Below are 5,942 nucleotides of genomic sequence, written 5' to 3'. Positions count from 1 at the left end.
ATTTCACTGCGTTAGCCAGGATGGTCTCGATCTCCTGACCTCGTGATCCACCCGTCTCGGCCTCCCAAAGTGCAGGGATTATAGGCTTCAGCCACCGCGCCTGGCAGGTTTTCCTTTTAATGAAAAGCAGCTCCCGAATCCTCTCTTTCCTAACAAAGTACAGCCTGTAAAATCAAGCTGCAGACATAGATAAGCAAGCTGGAAGCTTGCAGGGGTGAATGCTGGCAGCTCTGCTAATAGGAAAAGGCCCCCTGGAGGCTAGGCATGTTCAAAGTGATGGCTCTATCTTCCCTTTTTCTTTATCAACCACATGTACAGAAAGGAGCAGGCAACATGGCGCCGGCCAGGTAGAGAAGCCATTTGTGGCTAGGTGTGGTGGCACACGCCTGTAATCCCAACACTTTGGGAGGCCCAGGCGGGCAGATCACCTGAGGTCAGAAGTTCAAGACCAGCCTGGCCAATGGGTTGAAACTGTGTCTCTACTAAAAATACAAAAATCAGCTGGGCATAGTGGCAGGCGCCTGTAATTCCAGCTACTTAGGAGGCTGAGGCGGAAGAATCTCTTGAACTTGGGAGGTGGAGGTTGCAGTGAGCTGAGATCACACCACTGCACTCCAGCCTGGGAAACAGAAGTGAAACTCCATCTCAGAAAAAAAAAAAAAAAAAAAAGATCCATTTGCATAATAGAAGATAAGGGTGGGGCGGGGAGCTTCTTTCTGCACTATGTAAACATCACACCTCACACCTGTTCCAACCAATCTTTGGGCCCTGTGTAAATCAGACACTGCCTCCCCATGCCTGTCCTTGTGCATGCTGCTGCAGGTCGGAAGACCCACTCAGGTGTCCCTCTCTCTGCCGGAGAGAGAGCTTTTCTCTTTTTCTTTTGCCTATTAAACCTCTGCTCTTAACCTCACTTCACATGTGTTCGTGTCCTTGACCTCCTCGACATGAGGCAATGAACCTTGGGTGTTACCCAGATGAACGACACTGCTTCATTTTGGGGCCCCACGTGGGATCAAGGTATCATCATCAGAACAGTGAGGACAGGAGTGGACCTCAACCCTGTCCGTTCCTTCCAAGGTTCTTGGCCTCCATTTTAAAATCAAATCAAATAGTGGGCCCCCTTCAGCTATTTAAACATGATTAGTGTGACTGGCAGCCTTACAAGACTTGGGGGACAGGCTTGCTGAGGAGAACATTCTGAAGCACTGGGAATTTTTACAGTTCAAGGAAGTAACCCTGTTAGGCAAGATCGGGAAATGCCGTAGTAACTGAGGTAGAGCTCAAGGCAATGCCATTTTTGTGATTTTCTAGGAACAGTGGGTGTTCCCCTCCTACCCACCCCCCCACCTGCCCCGTAGTATAAGGTCTCTCTCTGCCCTTGGTCTGGTGAGCACATGACATTTAAAGGTCAACAGCACCACCCAGTGGCACAGGAATCCTCTCCATGAGGCACATTGTCGGCCCTTTGCCAAAACACTCGGGCTTCCCAATTCTCCTCCCTTTTGGCACCCTTCTGCTAGACACCAGGCTTTATGCTGCTTCCATAAATGGGAAAACTCTGCCTTCAACAATAAGGAGGAAAATGTCCTCCAAAACCAAATTTTAGTCTCAATACTGTCCCATAAGCAGGAAAATAGCCATTTGGTTCCTATCTTTCTTTTAAGGCATCTATTCTGCTTCTAATTAAAATAGTACTTAAATAGTAAGGATAATTTAAGTCGGAAGTTAACTGGAACCATACTCTAAGGGTTATACTTTAGCATGGGTCATAATAGCAGGATATAGAGCTCAAACCAGCACACTTCCTCCATTATGGAGGGAAATGCAACAGTTGCCCAAATGCAACTGTTACATAGCCTCTCCCAAGATCCATTTTTCGGGGATCCACACAGGTCACACAAGTCTTAGAAGTCAAAAGGAAATCACAAGTGCAGGACTAGAGTCACATGGGTAAGCACGACTAACCCCAATCACTTAGTTCCTCTGGTTCCATGGCAGGGGGTCACACCTGCAACCATGGGGGCATGTTTAACAAAATGCTGGGACCCAGGAACCAAGGAGGGAAAACAGTAGGGGTAGCACCCTCACTGTCTTGCCCTTCCCTTCCTCTGGAGTGCATTCTGAAGCACTGGGACTCCTTTGACCCTGAAACTTTGAAGAAAAAGCAGCTCATTTTCTTTTGCACAAGAGCATGGCCTTTGTACTAGACTTTTTCTAACACTGCACAATTGACTCAGCTCTTTCAGCAGTCATATCAGACAGGCCCAAATGATTCCCCAAAACTAGAGAAACAAACCCCCAGGAAATCTTCAAATGCAACTTCCAGATGCCCTGGCCCTTCCTTGCTTTCACATTGTCACCTTCTCCAATTCTTCCACCCAAACTCCCAGACTTTTCTATGGTATTTTTCCTTCCTTCATTCATGATTTAAGATGGCTCCTATCTCTTCTTCTATAATGTTCCTCCAAACTGGGAGAAGTTAATTTCCCCAAACCTTAAAATGCTTGGCTTAGAGTTGAGCTTGGGGAACAGAACCCAGAAGCCTGACATGCTGTTAAAAGCATTAAAATTTTTTATTTTTATTTATTTTTTATTTTTTTTAAGAGTCTCGCTCTATTGCCCAGGCTGGAATGCGGTGGTGCAATCTCAACTCACTGCAGCCTCCACCTCCCCAGTTCAGGTGATTCTCCTGCCACAGCCTCCTGAGTAGCTGGGACTATAGGCATGTGCCACCATACCCAGCTTGCTCCATCAACACTAAACATTAGTGATTGAGTTGTTGCCACTACTGGCACTTTTTGACTTTGTGTTTTGTTAATGTCTTCTTTTCAGTTTCCATTCAGACAAATGCTGAAACTCCATGTTTTCACCTGGCCAAAGGTACTCCTTTCACTGAGTTATGGAAAATTCCCCTGGATTTTTTGGTTAATGGGTAGAGAAACACTAGCACAATAATATTTGCCAATATTCCATTATAAGAATGAAATTCAGTAGCAGATTCTGATAGTAGCCTCCATGGAATAAAATGCTGTGTCATTGCATGCCATCCAAGACAGCTGAACAAAATGAACAGGTCTTGAATGAGGAGAAAATCCAAGCCATATCTCTCAAGTAATCTTTGTGTGGGGATATTTTTGCAGTTTCTAAAGATATTCCACAAATCATATAAAACAAATTAGTGGCTCATAGCCCACAGTCATGAAGGACAAATCCTAACATCATGAGGCTTGCAGACAGCATATTCTGCACCTGGAAATTTTATTACATGTTTTGTACCAAGTTATAAGACAAACATCAAAATGTGAAAGGAGCCTCCTACAGCAAAAAACTTTGTAAGTGGTCCAGGTAGTAGTAAATCCAAGTCTGCTTTCCGGTCCTCTGTCTCATTCAAACCCCTAAAGTCTTACAGATATCTGTAATAATCACTTAACTAATTGGCGGCTATGGCATTTTGACACTGGTGGCATTTACTGTTCCCTAAACTTTGAACTTGAAATTCTTGCTGCTAAGCAGTGCATGCCCTTCTGGCTAATTTATTACTAGATACTAGTAGAGAGAGATTGTCTCATTTAAGAAGTTCTGACTTTCTGACCCAGCATTCCCTTCCTTAATAAGTTCTTTCTGAATCAATACCACATGAATGAGGTCCAAAAAAGAGATACTGTAATGTGATTTTAGAATAAAGTAGACTTCAGAACAAAGAAAATTATCAGAAACAGAGAAGGACATTATATAATGAGGGGAAAAAAGTCAATCCACTAAGAAGGCATAGCAATCTTAAATGTGTAAGCACCAAACAGAGCTCCCAAAATATGTCAGGCAAAAACGGGTGGACTGGAAAGCAGAAAGAGAAAAGTTCATATTATAGTTGAACTTTAACACCCCCCTCTTAACAACTGATAGAACAACTGCCCGGAATTAGCAATGATATAGAAGAACTCAAACAAGCCATCAACATCAAGGCCTAATCAGCATTTATAGGACACATGGCCCAACAACAACAGTATCTTGACTGTATCAATGCAACCAGGTTGTGATATATTATAGTTCTGAAAGACGTTACTGCTGGGGAAAAGTGGGTGTATTAGTCCGTTTTCACACTGCTGATAAAGACATACCCAAGACTGGGAAATCTACAAAAGAAAGAGGTTTAATTGGACTTATGGTTCCACACAGCTGGGGAAGCCTCACAATCATGGCAGAAGGCAAGGAGGAGCAAGTCACGTCTTACATGGATGGCAGCAAGCAAAAAGAGCTTGTGCAGGAAAACTCCCCTTTATAATAACCATCAAATCTCATGAGACTCACTATCATGAGAGCAGCACGGGAAACACCTACCCCCATGATTCCATTACCTCCTACTGGGTCCCTCTCACAACACGTGGAAATTCAAGATGAGATTTGGGTGGGGACAAAGCCAAACCGTATCACTGGGGAAAGGGTACAAGGATCTCTCTGTATTATTTCTTACACCTGCATGTGACTCCAACATTATCTCAAACATTTTAAAGCTTATTTTAAAAACCAAACAACTGTACTTTCCATTTAAATGTAGGCTGACTGCAGTCCTGGTGATTCAGAAGGCTGACTTGGAAGGATCGCTTGAGTCCAGGAGTCTGAGGCTGCAGTGATCTATATTCCTGCCACTGAACTCCTGCCTGGAGAACAGAGAAGAACCTATCTCTGAAATATTTTATTTTATTTTTATTATTTTATTTTATGAGATTGAGTCTCACTCTGTCACCCAGGCTGGAGTGCAGTGGCACAATCTTGGCTCACTGCAACCTCTGTCTCCTGGGTTCAAGTGATTCTCCTGCCTCTGCTTTGCGAGTGTCTGGGACTACAGGCGCGCACCACCACACCTGATTTTTTTGTATTTTTAGTAGACACGGTGTTTCACCATGTTGGCCTGGCGGGTCTCGAGCACCTGACCTCAAGTGACCTCAAGTGATCCTTCTGCCTTGGCCTCTCAAAATGGTGAGATTACAGGCGTGAGCCACTGCACCCAGCCAATTTTTTTTTCTTATTAAAGAAACTTTTAATTAAAAATTCTAGCTGGGTGTGGTGGCACATGACTGTGATCCCAGCTACTTGAGGGGCTGAGGTGGGAGGACCACTTGAGCCTGGGAAGTAGAGGCTGCACTGAGCCATGTTTCTGCCACCGCACTCCAGCCTGGGTAACACAGCAAGACACTGTCTCAAGAAAAAAACAAAATTAAAAATAAAAATAATAGGCCGGGTGCAGTGGCTCACGCCTGTAATCCCAGCACTTTGGAAGGCCGAGGCCGGTGGATCACAAGGTCAGGAGATTGAGACCATCCTGGCTAACACAGTGAAACCCCGTCTCTACTAAAAATACAGAAAAATTAGCTGGGTGTGGTGGGCACCTGTAGCCCCAGCTACTCAGGAGGCTTAGGCAAGAGAATGGCGTGAACCCGGGAGGCAGAGCTTGCAGTGAGCTGAGATCACTCCACTGCACTCCACTTATTAATTATTTTATTTTTTATAGAGAACAGTCTTGCTATGTTGCCCACATTGGTCTTGAACTCCTGGGCTCAAGCAATCCACACGTCTTGTCCTCCCAAAGTCTGGGATTCTAGGCATTAGCCACCGCGCCTGGCCTATGATGCCTTGTATCAGTTTCAGGACTTCCCTTCTATTCCTAGTTGGCTGAGAGGTTGTTTTTGAATAGGTATTAAATTTTGTCAAGTGCTTTTTCTGCATCTATTGAGATGGTCATATGGGTTTTATCTTACAGCCTGTTAGTATAGTAAATTACATTGATTGATTTTAAAATATTAAGCCAACCTTATATTCCTGGGATGAAACTAACTTGGTCGTGATGCATTATTGTTTGTATATACTACTGTATTCATTTTGCTAAGTTTTAAAAGGATTTTTGAAAAACATAAAAAGGATTTTGTGTCTAGATCCATGAA

Source organism: Mandrillus leucophaeus, unplaced genomic scaffold (genome assembly GCF_000951045.1).
Source record: "Mandrillus leucophaeus isolate KB7577 unplaced genomic scaffold, Mleu.le_1.0 Scaffold426, whole genome shotgun sequence".
Taxonomy (NCBI): Eukaryota; Metazoa; Chordata; class Mammalia; order Primates; family Cercopithecidae; genus Mandrillus; species Mandrillus leucophaeus.
The sequence above is the reverse complement of the archived record's forward strand: the minus strand, read 5'-3'. Positions refer to the sequence as shown.